Source organism: Nicotiana attenuata, unplaced genomic scaffold, assembly GCF_001879085.1.
Source record: "Nicotiana attenuata strain UT unplaced genomic scaffold, NIATTr2, whole genome shotgun sequence".
Lineage (NCBI taxonomy): Eukaryota > Viridiplantae > Streptophyta > Magnoliopsida > Solanales > Solanaceae > Nicotiana > Nicotiana attenuata.
Window position 1 is genome coordinate 398,372 of NW_017670562.1, and position 20,708 is coordinate 419,079.

Below are 20,708 nucleotides of genomic sequence, written 5' to 3' on the forward strand. Positions count from 1 at the left end.
GATTTCGAAACTTAGTCGAACAGTTGAGGAAGCAACTTCAGGAACTCAAATAGGTCCAAAGAGACTAGGGTTTTGAAATCAACACGTTCAGAGATAAGAAACAAACAAATCACATAACAAATAACCTCAAAACTCGAATGAACCCCCAAATTCTAGGGTTTTTTACCATTAATCGAGTCTAGAGATGAAGACAAGTAAGTCAGGCAAAAATATTAACGGAATAAGAGCAGAAATCATAAAGGAACACGTATTTCCCAGTAGAAGAAACTCATGAATAACATAATAAAGAACAATCATAAAAAAAAATACAGTAGAAGAACTCGTAAGAACAAGGTAGAAGAAACACAGTAGAAGAAGCACATAAGGATCATAGAAGAAACATAGTAGAAGAAACATAGTAAAAAAAAACATATAAGAATCACAGTAGAGCATGTTAAAAGATCAAAGAAATCCTAAATCGGGGAAGATGAAAAGGTTAAAAAGCAAGTTTTGAAAGAAACTTTTGAGAAAACGTTTGAGACCCCAAGATAAACACAGATCTAGGACAGATCTAGAGAAATCAGAAGAACCTCGAAAGGTTAGGGTTTCAGAAGAAACCTAGAAGTGAGAAAGGCCTGGAAAACTCGTGGATCTAAGCCGGAGAAGACCATGGAACCCTGAATCGAAGGAGATCTGGGTAGAGATCTTCAAGGTCAGGCCTTGAATCTTCAGAAAACCGGTGTATAAGAGCACCAGGGGGTGGGTGTGAGATCCCCATAGCTTTGGTGGCCATAGATTCCGGTGGATCTCTGGTCTGAGACGGCAAGAGGCGGCTAGGGTTTGAGAACCCTTGAGAGAGTTTGAGAGAGTGGAGGGTTTCAGAGGCGGCGGTTGGTGAGAAATGAGGTAGGGTAAAGGGGTTGTTTGAATTAAAAAAGGAAAGGGACGAGGGGAGCCGTTGATCTAAAAGATCAACGGCTGGGATTAAATGGGTCGAATGGGGGCCGGGTTTGGGTATGATAGGAAAGGGTATGGGTCGGGTTATAATAGAATTGGGTTGTGGGATTTTGGGGTTGAGATTGGGGGTCCAATTTGGGCTAAAATTGAAATACAAAAGGGCTGTCATTTAAATAGCCAGTTTTCCCCTTTTAATTTAAAAAAATAGTAAAAAATGACTTGAAAATAAATTAAAGGTACTGGACCAATTAATAACATATAAATATTAATGTAAAAATACTAAAAGCGATTTTATAATTATAGAATGTTGTTAATCGTAAAATAGGCTATAATTACAATTATATGCAATTAGCTTAAAAACTACCAAATAAATGTATAAAAATATACAAAAAGTACCCCAATTATATCTTAGTGTAAATATGAGAATGAAATGAATTATTCACCAAAAAATGCTAGTTTAGGAATAATTATTGAATTTTGTAGTATTAAAATAGACAATAAATTGGTTTTAAAATCTTAAAAAATAAAGGAAAAATACCAAAACTTTGGGGCATGCTTATATATGCCTGAACATGCTATTTTGGAAGTATTTTGCATATATAAAAAATATAGGGAAAAATTGGGTATCAACAGCTTCAGTGAAAGTACAGTGGAGAGCTCAGCCACTTGAGGAGGCTACTTGGGAGACCATGTTGGAGATGCGGATCGGCCATCCACACGTATTTGTGGCTCCATGTATGATTCTAGACACATTCGAGGACGAACATTTATTTAAGAGGGGGAGAATGTAATAATCCAGCTGGTTGTTTTGAGAATTGTAGCCTCGTTCCCCCATTTATTGCTTATTTTATGTTTGTGAGTTGCTATGTGACTTGTCGGGGGGGTGGATTGGTTCCTGGGATGTTTCAGAATGAATTGGGACACTTAGTCCCAAGGTTGGAAGCCTAAGTTGAAAGAATTAACCGGATGTTGATATACATGTAAATGACTCTAGAATGGAGTTTTGATGGTTCTAATAGCTCTGCATGGTGATTTTGAACTTAGTCGTGTCTCCGGATATTGATTGGGAGGTCCGTAGGTCGTTTTGTCTTGAATTGGCAAAAATTGGAAAGTTGAAGGTTTGGATAGTTGCGAAGTTTGAGCGAGAGTTGACTTTGTTGTTGCTAGGCTCAGATTTTGGCTCCGGAAGTTGGAATTGGTACGTTGTGACATTTATGACTTGTGTGCAAAATTTGAGGTCAATCGCAGTTGATTTGATGTGTTTCGGCATTTGTTTTAGAAGTTGAAGTTCAGTAGTTCTTTAGGCTTGGATGGGTGCCATTTATGTTTTCGATGTTGTTTGTTGTGGTTTGAGGGTTCGACTAAGTTTGTATGATGTCTTAGGATGTGTTGATACGTTTGGATGGGGTTCTGGGGGCCTCGGGTGAGATTCATATTTATTGCGGATTGAGTTTGGCCTTGTAGAGCTGTAGAATTTTTGGTGTCTGTTTCCTTATACGCGTTCATCAGAGAGGTCTCGCATTCGCGAAGTGTATCTTCATGACTGGTGAAGTGTGTTCTTCGCGTTCGCTAGAAGGCCACACATTCGCGGAGGTCTAGGGAGTTTGTGCATCGCGATCACAAGCGGGTACTCGCATTCGTGTAGAAGGATGAGGCCGGTGGGGCACCAGGCTTGTAAGCCTTCGCCGTTCGCGGGAGTTGGGTTGCGTTCGTGAAGGCATTGGTTCAGTGGTCATCGCATTCACGAGGGTGGCCTCGCGTTCGCGTAAGAGGAATTTTGGCAGCTGGGATTTTTGCTTCGCGAATGCGAAGCACTTTTCGCATTCGAGAAGAAGGACATCTGGGCAGATTATTTAATTTCAAAAATGAGGATTAGAGTATTATTTCACATTTGTGCTTTGGGAGCTTGGATTGAGGCAATACTTGGAGAGATTTTCAAAGAGTTGATTGGGGTAAGTGATTTTAACTCGGATTTGATTAATATACATGAATCTATCATTGTTTTCACCATTTAATTAGTATTTTTTGTGGGAAAATTGGGAAAAGTTGTGGAAAACTTCATAAGCTATATTTTGAGGATTTGAAAGTCCATTTAAGGTTAGAATTGAATGATGTTGGCATTGTTGGACTCGTCGTTGAATGTGTGTTTGAATTTTTGTAAATTTTGTCAGGCTCTGAGGTGTTGGGCCCGAGGTTGATTTTTTGGGTTTACTTTTTGACTTTGGTAAAGAACTTAGCTTTATCGTATGGAATCGATGCCTATAGCTTGTAATTATTGTATTATGTTTTTTGAGGCTAGGTTCGAGTCGTTGGGGGACCGATTCGCGATGCAAGGCTTGTTGGAGTTGTGATTTGCACGGTTTGAGGTAAGTAACACTTCTAAACTTGATACTAAGTGTATGAATCCCCAGATTTCGTGTTATATGGTAGGTGTTGAGGTGACGCACATACTAGGTGACGGGCGTGTGAGCGTGCACCATGCTAATTGTGACTCGGTTGTTTCTAGGGTACTGTGTAGTTATTAAATCTTGTTTCTATTCATGTAATCCCGATGTGTTAGTATAATTGAGCTGTCATCCATGTTAGAAATCATGTTTAGGCATGTAATCCCTACGTGTTAGAGTAATTGAGCTATCATCCATATTAGAAATCATGTTTAGGCTATATGTTTATTCTGTTGGGACCCACTGAGGTCATTTCTGTTGTTGAGTTATTTGCTTAAATTACAATTATGTACTCATTTACATTTCATATTTGTATATCATATCTCAGTCTTTGTTATCATTTATTGTTACATCATGTTATCCATTTTTGGGCTGATTGGCATGAGATTTGTGAGCTCGAGAGACTGTAAAGATTGATGACCGAGTTGGGGCCTAAGGGACGGCTTGTGACTGATATTTATGGGATCGAGCTACGCACCACAACAAGCTTTATTAATAAATTTATAGGATCGGGCTGCACGCCGCAGCATGCCATATTGGCTTATATTAGCGCTTGGTTAGGATCCGCTCCTCCAAAGTCTGACATACCAGCAATGAGCGCAGGTACCACTGAGTGCTAAGTGAAAGTGCTGAGTGGTAAGCATTTGTGAGTGCTTAGTGGTTGAGCGTGCTAAGTTAGATTGAGTACTTTGAGAGTGTGAGTACATGCGTTTATTACTATGTTGCATTATATGTAACATGCATATTTGATATGTAGACATAGAGACGTAACATTTCTCTTATTGGCTACACTCGAGATATTTTATCAGTATTGAGATTTTACTATTGAACTTGAAAGCATGTCCATATTTCTGTATTGTGTACAAACTGATTATGGGATTTCTCTAAGTTATTACTGTCATTTCCCTGTTATATCTGTACTATTATTATCTGGATTTGGACTCTACCTTTCTGAGCTCGTCTATAACGACCGATCATTTTGAGAGTTATAACCTCGATCCCTTGTTTACTGCTTCCCCCGTGCCTCTTTCTGCATATGTGACTTACCGGGAGGTTTTGTTTTGGTTTTTGGAGTGTTTTGGGACACTTAGTCCCTAAACGGAAGCTTAAGTCTTTGGATTTTGACCGTAGTTGTAACTATATGAATACGACTCTGAAATGGAGTTTCATCAGTTCCGTTGGCTCCGTTGGGTCATTTTAGACTTAGGGCGTGTCCGAATTGTGTTTTAGAGGTCTCTAGCTTATTTAGGCTTGAAATGGCGAAAGTTGAATTTTGGGAGATTTTGACTGGTAGTGGCCTTTTTGATGTCGGGGTCGTATTCCGATTCCGGAAGTTGGAGTAGGTCCATAATGTTGAATATGACTTGTGTACATAATTTGGGGTCAATCGGACCTGTTTTGATAGGTTTCGGCATCGGTTGTAGAAATTTGAAGTTTCAAGTTCTTTAAGTTTGAATTAGCGGATGATTCGTGATTTTGGCATTGTTTGATGTGATTTGAGAGCTCTACTAAGTTCATATAGTATTTTAGGACTGGTTGGTATGTTTGGTTGAGGTCCTAAGGGCCTCGGGTGTGTTTCGGATGCTTAACGGATTGAGTTTTGGACTTATGCAATTGCTGAAGTTTTCTGAGTTCTGGTGTTTTCGCACATGCGGTGGAGAAACTGCAGGTGCGGGATCGCACGTGCGGAGAGGCAAGCGCAGAAGCAGAAAGGGGAGGAGCTGCCAGGGGCCACAGGTGCGAGGGAAGTGTCGCATCTGCAATGCCCACAGATGCGCTTAACGACTCGCATGAGCGATGAAGGACCGCAGAAGCGGACCTATGTCCGCGGGCGCGCACTCGCAGGTGCGGCCTCGTTAATCGCATATGCGGACTCAGACTTTTAGTCATTTCCGCACCTGCGGTGGAATTTTTGCAAGTGCGGCATCGCAGGCGCGATTCTGGGCCCGTAGATGCAAAATCGCTGGGCAAAAAAGGACCAAGTTCGAGGGTTTTATCCCATTTTTAATTTTGGGACTTTGAGAGCCCGGATAGGGCAATTATTTGAGGGATTGTCAGAGAAAGCTTTTGAGTAACGATTTTTAACTCCTTTATGGTTATATTCCACTGATCTATAGTTGATTTCATCATTTAATTTCGGGTTTGGGTTGAAAATTTGGAAAAAAATGGGAAGAAATCCTTCAACTAAGATTTTGGGTTTTGATTGAGATTTTGACTTCGGATTTGGATAATTTTGGTACGAGTGAACTCGTGAGTGAATGGGTGTTCATATTTTGTTACTTTTACCCGATTCCGAGACTTGGGCTAGGGGAGACTTTTTAGGGCGATTTTCTAATTTCTTGCTTTAGCTTTGATTTCATTAACTAGATTAGCTTCTTATAGTTATATTTATGATATGTAATTAATTTTGGCTAGATTTAGACCATTCGGAGTTGGATAATCGTGGAAAAGGCATTGTTACCGATTGATTGAGCTTGGTTCGAGGTAAGTGACTTGCCTAACCTTATATGGGGGGAAATTCCCTTAGGATTTGGTGTTGCTATGATATGTGAGCGCTGTGCGCGAGGTGACGAGTGCGTACACGGGCTATTTGTTGAAAAACCTTATTTTTTACTAAGTAATAGCTTGTTTTCATCTTATCTGAGCATACTAGCATGTGTAGTGATCCTGTTAGCCCAGAATAGCATGTCTACGTGTCTTAATTGCTTATCTGAACTCTTTGCAGCATGTTTAGTGAATCCTGCTTCTTTCTTGACCTGTACTTAGTCTGAATTGTAGGTTTTTCTTGCTATAATTGTTATCTTCATTTGTTTGAGTTGCGTATTTACCTTGGGACTACGGGACGGTATCTCGGGAGATTCCCCTACATATTTACTCTTGAGACTACGAGGCAGTTCCTCGGGAGTTCTCCCTGCAAGTTTACTTTTGAGACTACGAGGCAGTTCCTCGGGAGTTCTCCTTGTATATTTACTTTTGAGACTACGAGGCGGTACCTCGGGAGATCTCTTTGCAGATTTATTTTGGGACTACGAGACGGTATCTTGGGAGATCCCCTGCTGTTTATCCCTGTGTACTATATTGCTATCATTGTTGTGTTTTCCTTTGTCTCATTCGAGTTTTTCATTATATTGTACATTTTCCTACTTTATTTATTATAAACCAGTGGGCTTGACCTGACCTCGTCACTACTTGACTGAGGTTAGGCCAGGCACTTACTGGGTACCATTGTGGTACACTCATACTACTCTTCTGCACATATTTTTGTGTGCAGATCCAGGTACATCATTCCAGTCTCACTATTAGTGTGCACCTGCTGCTATTACGGAGACTTTGAGGTACATGTGCCGCGTTAGCAGACCTAGGAGTCCCCTTCTATCGTTTGTGTAGTTCTTCTTTTACTACTTCAAAATACTGATGTATAAAACGGTTAGTAAAATCTTAGAGGTTTGTGGCTTATGATGTTTCGGGTCTTGGGAAGATTTTGTATGTATTCTTTCTGGGAGTTATTACTGTATATGCCGAGCGGCATTTCTATCAATTACTTCACTACTATTGATGTTAGTGGTTTAGATTTATGTTTTCATTTTCATTTTCTTTCCGCAAATATTAGGCTTACCTAGTAGTAGAGACTAGGTGCCGTCGCGACCTCTCACGGAGGGAAGAATGGGTCGTGACATCGTCACTGCTTTCAGTCCAAGTTTAGTCGTGTTACTTATTAAATACATTGGGTCGGTTGTACTCATACTACACTCTGCACTTCGTGTGCAGATCCAGATACATCTGGACCCGGTGGTTTCTAGACTTGGAGTAGTACCTGCTTGGAGACTATTGAGGTAGCTGATATGGCGCCCGCATACCTCGATTATCCTTCTTTTCAATTTATTTAGCACTGTTCTATCTTTCCAGACATTTATATTAGAAGTTTTGACTGTATTGACACCTAAGCCGTGGGTCTATCAGAAACAACCTCTCTATTCTCACATGGTAGGGGTAAGGTCTGCGTATACACTACCTTACCCAGACCCACGTACTGGGATATTACTGGGTATGTTGTTGTTGTTATTATTTTGCTCATGTACTCGGTGGCACCCACATTTTGGGAGATTTTGTAGTTGAGTCGCATTTATTTTTATCATTTATTTATGAGATTTTTCATTGTTAAACTTATTACATCATGTTTTTAATTTAAAATGCATGGTTAATTTGTGATTGTCGGCTTGCCTAGTACTGTGATAGGCGCCATCATAAAATGTTAGGATTTGGGTCGTGACTTGATCACTTTCTAATCCTAAACCCTTAAATATATAGTGTCGCACCTAACAAGCTTTTTCAGCACCCATTTCTTTTCTATCGTTTTTTTCTCCTTCTTCATCTCTTATCTTTCTTTTAGTGTGAAGGGTTATAGTTAAAGGGAAGAAGAATAATGCTTTGAAATTTTAGTTGTATTTCGTGGTAAGAGGTTTGGATTATACAACTCTTGGCGTCATTGTGTTTCTATGGTTGTTACGTTAATAACGCTCCAACCCGTACTAGGTTTTAGTATGATGCATGTACATTTTCAGTTGGAGTAGAGTTTCTAGAATGGTCTAGACTGGTACTCCCAAGTGGACAACTTGAGAGGGAAAGGCGTAGGACCGTCGATTGCACCGCTGATCGATTAGTCTACTGCAAATAAGCCTTTCCGATTTTTTACTTTTAAAAAAGGGTAATTTTTGGAAGAGCGCGGACACTCATCAAGCGCTGCTATGTTGATAATTGGCACAAGTGGAGTATGATATGTAGCATGCTTTATGCAGAGATAATAACATGTTGCCAAGTATTTGCATGATAGAATATGTAAAAGCAATAAATAAAATAGCAAAAGTAAACATGGAAAGAGTAGAGAAGAAAGACAAAAGGAAGAAGTCAGTTTAGTTCATAGAATATATGCAGGAATGTAATAAAGTGGGTAAGTAAGTAGGCATGATATAGAAGTTTTTGACAAGATAAAAAGCAATCATACCAAATAAAGGTGAATAGGGGAAAGGATGTGCATGTCATAGCAGATTTAAACAAATAAAGGAGAGTAGGGGAAGGGATGTGCATATCATAGCAGATTTAAACAAATAAAGGTGAGGAAGGGAAGGGATGTGCATGTAACAAAGGAAGAAATCCACATAAGCCAAGTTCATTATGGTAAGAGCCTAAGTGTAAATCCCCAGCAGAGTCGCCATGCTATCGCGCCCCGTTTTCTTGCGAAATCAGGTTTCGACGTGTGACAACTCTTTTAAATTGGGCATTAAAAGAGAAGAGTCGCCACTTAATGATTTTTAAGGTGCATTAGGGCACCTATTTGCGAATAACTCTGTTTGACTAGTCAACGCCACCAAAGATCAGGTAAGGGCTCAAATTACCTCAAAGAGAAGGTGTTAGGCACCCCTCGAGGTCCACAACTATGGGTCCCGGCCGAATTTAAAACTATGTGGATTATGCAATTAGGCTAGGTGATCAAATAAACAAAGAGAATACAAAAATCGAAGAGTTTTATTATAACATAATGAGAATTGCTACAAATCTTAATGATTATAAGGATACCACTACATGGATTTATGTTAAATAACTAAGTGTAAATAGCAAGTCTATAAAGGAAGGGGGTCCTAAGTTTTGTATCCTAAAGGATCACCCCGTGCAACATAAATAATATTTCGCAACTCATTTTAGATAGGAGTTGCTCATATTATTCAGCGGCCACAGACTATCATCTTCTACTACCTGATTACTACGTTGAAGTTGTTTACCTAAAGCGTTCTAATTCGATTCTAAGTCGTATACTATGCGTGCTCTACCCGACCAATGCATATGGTCTAGGAGGCTTTGGACCTCGATTTAGGTGTTTCTAGACTTACTTAGGTTGCTCAAAAAATGATAAAACTAATCGCGCAGTCAAAGCCAATAGGACCGCACATAATAGCAAAGAGTGGCTCATGTTAGCCTCACACATAAGCAAAGAAACACACACTCTGATTGGCAGATTGTGCAGCAGACAATATCAAAATTAAGACTCAGAATCTTTTAGTCCTATAGGCATGATTTCTATATGATTCCAATATCAACAGGTAGTGATGCATTTCTAGGATAACGTACGGGTAGATTAGATTGTTATAAATCCTATAGACATGGTTTCTAAGTGATTCTGATTTCCAGCATTATGCATAAGCAGCGTTCAGGTGAATCCTATAGGCAGATTTCTAAGTGATTCTGGACTCCAATAATACATGGGCGGCAATGCAGTGATTTCTGGATTAACGCATAGGCAAATTGAATGTTGCAAGTCCTATAGTCATGATATCTAATCGTTTGCGTAAAAGTTAGTGAAAACAATCATAGTTCTGAATTACTTAAGTTAGCTTCATAGGCATGCTTTTTAAACAGGCGACAGATTAATAGAAAATAATGGGAACAGACATTAGAATATTATAACCCTATAGCCATGATATTTAGATGAGCAGTACACTAAAAGTAATTGAAGTAATTGATAGACTGATTATTTGAAGTCCTATAGGCATGATACATAGATAAGTGAAAACATTGCATTGTTGCGCCCTAAGACATGTTATCTAAGAGTGTTAAATAATAGACATGGAAACAGGTATAGCAAATACTGGAACTAACATGTCTTGACAAATTAAATGAGGTGTATGCGGGACTCCTATAGGCATGATGTCTATCAGTGTACAGAAATAAAGCATGCTAAACAACAACAACAACAACAACAAACCCAGTTTGATCCCAACAAGTGGGGTCTGGGGAGGGTAGTCTGTACGCAGACCTTACCCCTACCTAATTCGGGTAGAGTAAAGCATGCTAAACAAAACAACAAATAGAGCACATAGATCCTATAGACATGTTCTCTATCCATTCATGCAAGTACTAGAATACTCTTTCTGACCAATTTCACTAAATCCCCAATTGTTTGTTTACAAATTATTACAAGCCCAAGAAGAAATGAAAATAAACCTCAGTATTACAGTATTGAAATAACTACAGGCCCACAAGTAGAGCAAGCCCAAGAGGAGACAACCCAAGACTGCTTGGGCCTTCAACGAGCTTATTATTTGCACCAGCAGCAAACCCAAACCCAAACTTGACTCGAGATTAGAGTATGCCAATTACAAACTTTAAACTCATATATAGACCCACACCAAGCAGAAGTGGAGAATTCATCCACCTAGTAGTGACAGATGAACAACTTAACCAAACAACTACTTACTGAATTAGATAAGAAAACTCTAAGTCCACACACTCAGTTCTTAGCAGTTATAAGCCAAAGTCACATAGATAGGACAATATTAAATTGGAAGGCACATGAGACATATATGAGGCTGGTTCATGTTCGTATTTCCAAAAACAATGTTTGAAGTGACAGTATCGAGCAACATGAGCCACATAGAGTTTCAAAATAAAACATGGTTCAGAACCTACCTAAAGAACTTCAAATGACAATCTAGCATAATCATAGGCAGGAAACAAGAATAACACAAGTTTTACATGAAGATTTTAACATGACAATCTAATCAGCATAACAACGTACTAGTGGCAGAGTTTGGATAACATATCATTTGGTTGAACATGAAACTCAACATGATGAGAATTGATCATAGCACAAAGATTCCAAAGAAACTTATGGTAGGTAAAAGAACATATCAGCTATACACTAACATGACAAGCAGACATCAAGACTCCTGTCAGTTGATCACATATAAGAGAAGAAGTGGAATATTTATCCTAGAAGTCTTAGGTAATGCTAAAGATTACAATCATCAGGATTGCAAATAGTAGAGAAACATGTTTAGGCCAGATATTAAGACAGTATTGTAACATGGGATCCATACAGTTATGGTCAGTTTGTAAAGAACAATTGATTAACACAAAACTCAGCGAAAGGAATTCATTCAAGCAAAGAGATGATCTCCTAAGAGTTTCAGTCTAAGAAACCAAGGCAAGGCATGAGGAGGGTCTCATAACAAACAATAGGTGATCAAAACAGTCAGAGTCATAAAAATTGCACACATATAATAGGCATGCGTCGAAGCTTAAAGCTCAAACAAGTTCAAATGCTAGAAAAACACAGAGGCTTCGAATTGATTCCAAAGGAAAACAAGAATACCAACAGAGACGAACAATAGCACATTGATTCACAAAGGCCTAAATGACATGAGCATGTAAAGCATGAACACAAGCAAAAAAATAAAATTATAAGAGTCTCGGTACTCACCAGTTTGCAGAACTAAAGAGAAAATAAGGTAGAAAACTAAATGCCAGGAGGACTTTAATCGTCAACAACAAAGAAGAGTAAAACCCCCAAAATCCCAATGCGTCAGAGTTCCCAAGGGTTTCAAGTGAACCCCGGGCAGCGCTTGCACTGAGAAAGAGCAACGATCGATTTTCCGGTGGCCTTGGCTTTCAGTCGGCCAACGTCTCAAATTTTAGAATAGTATAGAATGAGAGAAAGAGAGAGCGACAGTAGTTAATTTCAGTGAAAGGTCCATTTTAGGGGAATTAGGGGAGGGTTTTATATAGTGTTGAAAATTGAACGAAAAAATAAGGAAAAGAATTGATTAAACATAAATAAGGAAAGAAAATATCGCATACAATCAGTAACAGAGCCGGCAAAAGAAGAAATCGAATCCCAAACCTTAGTTGGGGTTTGACGTTTGAAATCGGCCAACTGGCATGAGGAATCAAGCATCTCTTCATGTATATGGACGAAATACTGTCCAAATCCCCAAGATCAAAGTCGATCTAGCCCGATCCCAGAAAGTCACACTTACCAAAATTGAACAAGTACTCAAGTAATTCCACAGATGTGTTCGTAATAGCGAGGTGTTACAAGTAACGTAAGTGAATCACGAGATGATTCCGTTTCCCTGTCGGAATGGGAGAGAGATTGGTAAGGCGGCTATTAGGGATTCACAAAAGAGAGAAGAGGAGGATTTTGGGGCGGCTATATAGGGGAACTGTCTATAGGGTGTTGGGGGTGAGGAATATAAGGAGAGTGAGGGTTTTATTGTGGGCCGTTGATCATTTGAGATCAACGGCCCAGATTAGAGGGTGCTAGGGTCGGGTAAAGCGGGTCGTTGATGGGGTAGGCCTGTTAGGTTGTTTGGTTTTGGGCTTCTAGGGGTCAATTGAATGGGCTAGGTGCCTTGGGCTTGAATTTGGTCCGAAAATTAGCCTAAAATTGGGCTATAAATTAAAATATACAAAAATTGTTAAGAAAATAATTTATAAAACTATTTAATAGATAATAAAATATTACTAGCGAAATAAAATGATTAAAAATAATAACTCATTATTATAAAAATTATAAAATACTATTTTGGTACAAATAATGTAATAGAGAATGTAATTATGCATGACTATAGGCTATTATTGCAAAATTATGCAAATAGCTCAAAAATACAAATATTCCTATATAAAATAAAGTAAAAACATTCCTGAACATATATGTTGATGCAAATAATAACTTTGGATAATTAAATCATCACAAAATAAATTAAGGGGTAAGTAATTTAAATGAAAGAAAATTAATTTAAAGCCTTAAAAATTATGAAAAAATTATAAAAATGTGTGTATAGATATTTTAAATTAAGTAATGATGCAAAATGACATTTTGAAAATATATCTATTATTAGAAAAAATATGAGGGCAAAATTAGGTATCAACAACTACCCCTTAGGATTTGGGTTGATTGTGCTATTTGTATTATGTGAAATCTGTGTACGCAAGGTGATGAGTGGGTATACGGGCTATATGTGGTATTTGAATGGTTTAGATTATCTATACTCTTTTCATGCCTTTAATTTAATTGACATGTCATGTCTCTCATTGTTAATCTACTATTATATGCTCTATTTGACGTTGCTAGCACTTATTCTACCTCTTAATTGTTATTTTGCGCTTATATGCTTTAGTTAATGTTATTGCCTTCCTTATTGTCTTGTTACCTCTTAATTGTTGAATCACTTTTAATTAAAGTTGTTATTTCATGGAATATTATCTTTTTGAGTTATTGGTGTTGAAGTTGTAATAGTTCTCATCACATTGAGGTGAAGTTGTTAATTATTGAGATACCTTTCCTTGTTGAGAAATCTCATTCATTTTGTTATTTTTGAAATTCTTTAACTTATTGCGGTTGAGCCATGTGCTATTTATTGTAAAAATATTGGTGTTGTTGACTTTTGGGCAAGTTGTGGCATATAGGCACTTATGGTGCAAATTGTGATTGTGTTGTGAGATTGATACGCATGCAGTGGTATAAGGCTAGGATTGATATGCATCTGGTGAGATAAGGTGGGCTTGATGCGTGTCTTACTAGTAGGGGAACTAATTGAAGCCACACGGTGAGGTAAGATGGGCTAAAACGCGTGTAGCTATTTCGATAAAATGATTTTCAAAACTAAATGTAAGGTTCACGTGGTGATATAAGGAAATATTGTGATTGAAATGGTAAAATGTGAATACGAAGCAGTACCTCAGTTGTGATTTTCGTTGTACATTCCATGTTGGAACAACTTGTTGATTTGAATAGTCATTGTTCTTACTTCAATCATTCATCCACATTTTGATTTTATTTGGTCATTCGTTGTTTTCTTGGCGTTGGAACGATTGTGCCTTCTTGTGTGTGTTATGCTTTCTACGCGATTTGTTGTGTTGCTTTAACATGTCAATATGTGCCTCCGTTATAACTTGGTAAATTGATTATCAATATGAATTTAATTGCGTGGAGTCACTATATCATATTCAGTTGAGTTGTTGGTAATATAATGGTTTGAATAAAAGAATTATTAACATGCTTTATTCTATGTGCCTCTTAAGATAGAACTCGTTATCCCGCTCGATGCCTTATTATTCTAAATGGTTATTGCACTTTCACTATAATTGTGTTCTCAAATTATACTCATCTCCCTGTTAGATGTTTACCTTACTTAAAATTGTTATCATGTTTTTCTTTAACAAGTTCTATATTTAATTCGTTACTTTAACTTATGTTTTGCTTTGTTTAAAAATAATACTTTTACTCAATTTTATTGATTTCTAAACTCAACTCATCTTATACTCTGTTTCGTACAAATTGCATATTATTTTACTTTACTTGATTTTTAAAATAAACTCATTATTTCATTTGACACCTTACCTTATTCAAGATTGTTATTATATTTTTGTGGTGTCTAAATAAATCTTTCGTTTATCTAAATTAATGTTTATCATGGTTGCAAAGTACATGGTAGCACGTGGGCTTTGTTGTGCGAAGGTAATTATTATTGCGGGTACGAGGTGCCATATGTGTAAGATTTGAAATTGTGGTTAATGACTTCTGGTTTATGAGGTGTGGTGCCTCGAGGTAATTCTTATTGTAAGTCCATGTTTTAGGAACGATTTGATTATTTGAGTTGCCATCCTTTTTTTTTCCTTATTTGAGTTTATTTACATCTCATCGGTGTTCTGATTATGTTGTTTATTTATTACTCGTTTACTACTTGCTGCAATTTATGTTTCTATTACTTTATTGTTGGTTGTAAATCAATAATTTTTCCGCCGTTGCTCTTACATTAATGTTCTTTCCATTGTTAGCTTATGTATATTTTGAACAGGTTTCTATGTCTAGTAGGTGTCTTGGCCTGGCCTCGTCACTACTCTACCGAGGTTAGGCTTGACACTTATTGGGTACCTTTGTGATGTACTCATGCTACGTTTCTGCATTTTTTTTTGCAGATCTAGGTATTCTGATTGTGTTGTTGAGAGTTGTGTCTACGCGGTGGGAGACTTCAAGGTATACCTGCTTGACGTCCGCAGGCCTCGGAGTCACCATCTTACTTCATTATGCTACTGTTAAATTGTAATTCAAAACAGTATTGCGTTTAAAAATTCTAGCGTGTTTTAGTACTGCTTATGACTCCGTATTACCGGTTTTGGGAAATATATAACTATTGGCCGCTTGCGGCTATGTATGTGATTTAATCGTTTATGATAAATGATTAAATAGCTCGATTCTATTATTAAATCAGCATGTGTTAGGCTTACCTAGTCTTAGAGACTAGGTGCCATCACGACATCCTAAGGTGGAAAATTGGGATCGTGACACATGACAAGATACTAACAACTTATAAAGCAAGCTACTCAACACATAACAATGTGTGGCTTTTCTTTGAAAAGAAGATTCCAATAACATTGAAGACAATACTACTTGCTTATCTCAATTGAAAGAAGGATATATCGGAGGAGACAAAATAAAGCACATTTTACTAAGTTCTTTTTCAGACGAATGATCTTCAAAAGAATGGTGATATCAACGTGCAACAAATTCGTTCAACTGATAATATGGCTAATTTGCACCAAATCTCTATCGATGTCAACTTTCAAGAAGCTAGTGTATAAGATTGGGATGCTCAGGCTCAAAGATATGAATTGATCCTCTCATCAGGGGGAGTTAATACGCGTTGTGCTCTTTTTCCTTTATAAAGTTTTATCCCACTAGGTTTTCCTTCAAAGGTTTTTAACGAGGCATCTAAAAGACGTATTTCTAAAACGTGTGTACTCTTTTTCTTTCACTGGAATTTTTTTTCCACTGATTTTTAATTTTAGTTAAGGTTTTAACGAGGCACATTATCTGTTGAATAGACATTCAAGGGGGAACGTTATAAATAGAATTGTATTTAAGGTGAATGTCTATCTTTTAGAGAGTTTCTAGTGTTTGTTACTTGTGGCTAAGTCACTTTTCCCCTATAAGTAGAGAGGTTTTATCCCATTGTAATTGATCCCAAATCAATAAGAATTCTCTCTCAATTTTAATATGCAATACTGTCACGACCCAATTTCCATACCCGATCGTGATGGCGCCTCTCGTGAAGACAAGGCCATCCAATTAACTCCAATTCGTTACCTTAACAATTATTAAACATAAATGAATAGAAAAATATAACCTAACAATATAATAACGGATATTTACAACCCAACCAAACCCGACCGGGGTGTCACAAGTCACGAGCATCTAAAGAAGACTGCACACTACTAAAGGACCAACATAATATACAAAGTAAAATTCGGGAATCAAAGGACGTAGTCCGGTGCCGCGAACGCCGGCGGTCACCTTGTTCAGCTATAATGGCAATACCTTCAATCCGCTAATAACCCGCTACTGGGTGAACAATACCTGCAACTGCACACGAGGTGCAGGGAGTAAAGTGAGTACTCCAACTCAGTGAGCAATAAGAGTAAATAATATCTGAACGGTAAGAAATCACGTAAAACACTTCATCATGCTATATGGGACAGAGCAAATCCTTGAGAAAAATAGTAATTCCGTGAAAATCCTTTAGAAAATATATGGACCCAGTTAAAAACATCTTTTAAAAATACCCTTTTCCAACAGTTAAGCAAATGAATGCGTAATCAGATAGTGCAAGTCCGCACATAAGTCAGCCCCTCGGGCACATCACTCCATTAACAAATAACACCAAGGTATCTGGTAACCAATGCAAGAAATGGCATGGATGCCAATGATATGAGAGTGTTGAATGTCATGTCACATAGTACAAACAGGAACCAATGCATGAATGCAATGCAGTGTACATGACCGGTACACTCAGGTACCCACTGCGGCGTGCAGTCCGAGCCAACCATGTATTTAACGTCGACGGCGCTCACTGGGGGTGTGTACAGACTCCGGAGGGGCTCCTACAGCCCAAGCGCAATATCAAGCCATCTCGTGGCGTCAATCACATTCCTGGTCAGTCATTGTTACCTGATCGGTCAGTCATTGTTACCCGACCAATTTACATCATACAGTGTCTTTGTTACCACTGTTTCAAGTCACATCATACAGTGTCATTGTTACCACTGCTTCAAGTCACTGCTGTGGCGCGCAGCCCAATCCCTGCTCAGTCCAGAAATGCACATAAGCCACTTGGGCAATATTAAAATAATGGTTCTTAGCTCAAAAATGTCAATAAAAATATTGTTTAAGTTTTCAAATCTTGAAAAAATGGCTGAGTTTGCAAAATCGTATCAAAACCCTGGACCGAGATCAAATGATATGCAAAGTAATGCAAAAACAGTGATACCAATCCCCGAAGGATTCAAATAATCGGCACGAAGCCCAACACATGGCAATCAGCCCAAATCATGATAGCATCAAGTAAGTCTCAGTCAATTAAGGAGTAAAATCAACAACCGGGACGGACCAAGTCACAATCCCCAACGGTGCTCTACCCCACGCTCATGTCCGGCATGCAAGTCACCTCAATACAGCACTGTGATGTGCAAATCCGGTGTTTCAAACTCTCAGGATATCATTTACAAGTATTACTCACCTCGAACCGGCGAAATCTCTAGCTCGCGACGCCTTTGCCCCTCGAATCGGCCTCCACGCGCATCGAATCTAACCAAAATCAGAGCGAATACATTACAATATGCCAAGGGAACAATACCCAATCGAAAACAGCCAAGAAATAGCAGAAATCTCGAAACTAGCAAAACCCGAGCCCCGGTCCCGCTTCTCGAAAAATTACAAAATTCACATTACCGTATTCCTCGTCTCGCCACGAGTCCATACATACCAAGAACTCCCAAATCCGAGCTCAAATGACCTATCAAATCCCAATTTGAAATATCAAAAACTAAATTCCTAGCTTTACCCCTTTTTAATGAATTCCAACCAATTTCCATGTTAATTTAAAATAAAATCTCGAGTATTTAGGCCAAGGAACTTACCTCTAATCATTCCTCCTTGAATCCCTCTTCAAAATCGCCTCAAAGCTCTCAAAGCTCGCTCAAAAATGGGGGAAAATAATACCTAGCTCGCGGAGGGAAATATTTAATAATCAGCCCAGCACTTTCGCTTATGCTGTCCCCATCCCGCTTTTGCGGGACCGCTTCCGCGCTATTCCTTCCGCTTCTGCGGAAATCCCACTCTCGAACCAAACCGCTTCTGCGGTCACAACATCGCATAAGCGATTCCGCTTTTGCGGCTACGCCAACGCTTCTGCGGAACTAGGCGCCCAGGCCTCTTCACCGCTTCTGCGGTCAACCCTTCGCTTAAGCGGGTCCGCTTCTGCGGTCCAAGACTCGCAGAAGCGAGAATACCAGATATCAGCAACATTTGAAGTCTCCAAGTCCAAATTTCATCCCGCTAGCCGTCCGAAATCACCCCGAGGCCCCCGGGACCTCAGCCAAAGGCACCAACATATCCCAATACATCATACGAACTTGCTCCAATCATCAAAACACACCTAACAACACTAAAATCATCAATTCACATCGGATTCAAGCCTAAGTTCTTTAAGAACTTCCGAAATGCACTTTCGATCAAAAACCCGACCAAACGATGTCCGAATGACCTGAAAATTTGCACACATATCCAAAATCACTTAACGAAGCTACAGCAACTCTCGGAATTCCATTCCGACCCCCGGATCAAANAAAATGGATAATATGTTCTAACGTTGGCTTGCCTAGCAAGTGAAATTTGAGGCGCCATCACGGTCCCGATGGTGGGAATTCCGGGTCGTGACAATGAGTAACGCTAGCATTAGGATAATATTCTAACCAACTTTCATTAACAAAGCACCTGTCTAATCTTTCAAGTATAAGTTCATTGCGACTGCGACAATGACTGGACCAGGTGTATTTGGCACCATTAAAGCCAAGTTCTAGCAAACTACAGTGATTAATGCATGAGAGGAAACGGGAAGATCTAATCCTAATGATTGGTCTCCCCCTTTCCCCAATTTGAAATATCAAAAACTAAATTCCTAGCTTTACCCCTTTTTAATGAATTCCAACCAATTTCCATGTTAATTTAAAATAAAATCTCGAGTATTTAGGCCAAGGAACTTACCTCTAATCATTCCTCCTTGAATCCCTCTTCAAAATCGCCTCAAAGCTCTCAAAGCTCGCTCAAAAATGGGGGAAAATAATACCTAGCTCGCGGAGGGAAATATTTAATAATCAGCCCAGCACTTTCGCTTATGCTGTCCCCATCCCGCTTTTGCGGGACCGCTTCCGCGCTATTCCTTCCGCTTCTGCGGAAATCCCACTCTCGAACCAAACCGCTTCTGCGGTCACAACATCGCATAAGCGATTCCGCTTTTGCGGCTACGCCAACGCTTCTGCGGAACCAGGCGCCCAGGCCTCTTCACCGCTTCTGCGGTCACCCATGCTTAAGCGGGTCCGCTTCTGCGGTCCAAGACTCGCAGAAGCGAGAATACCAGATATCAGCAACATTTGAAGTCTCCAAGTCCAAATTTCATCCCGCTAGCCATCCGAAATCACCCCGAGGCCCCCGGGACCTCAGCCAAAGGCACCAACATATCCCAATACATCATACGAACTTGCTCCAATCATCAAAACACACCTAACAACACTAAAATCATCAATTCACATCGGATTCAAGCCTAAGTTCTTTAAGAACTTCCGAAATGCACTTTCGATCAAAAACCCGACCAAACGATGTCCGAATGACCTGAAAATTTGCACACATATCCAAAATCACTTAACGAAGCTACAGCAACTCTCGGAATTCCATTCCGACCCCCGGATCAAATTCTCACCCATCCACCGAAATTCGCCAAAATACTAACCTCGCCAATTCAAGCCTAATTCTACACCGGGCCTCCAAAATCAATTCCGATCGCACTCCCAAGTCACAAATCATCCCCCGAAGCTAACCGAATCACCGGAAATCACATCCGAGCCTTCTAACTCAATAGTCAACATTCGGTTGACTTTTCCAACTTAAGCTTTCCTTAAAGAGACTAAGTGTCTCATTTCTTATCAAAACCAATCCAAAACAACTCTAACACACCACATACCGATAACGAAACATGAAGAAGCATGAAAGGGGGAAAACGGAGCAATAACGCATGAGACGACGGGTCGGGTCGTCACAAATACTCTTCTTCTTTTATTATTTTATAACATATATAGTAAAATGTTTTGCTTTAACCTCCTCACGATGCCAAGGTTTTTATTATTGCAAACACGAAATAGAGACTAAAAATATCAAAACAAAACCAAAGGCATTTTAGGAAAATGATAAATCCTTTTGCATCATAAATTAAGAGTGCATAAATCTAAAATGAGACAGTACGTTACAGCTTCCAAAAATTAACTGTAACAATTCGTTCTTAACTTCGAAGAAATAATGTGCCTTTTCGAGACCATCAAGGAGAATATGATTTCACAAAAAGACAATCCAAGAGAACCAAATCTCTTCCCCATCCTTACTTTCTTCACTCTACTTTAAAACTAATTCTTCAAATAAAATACATTTCTCGGAAAAAATTCATC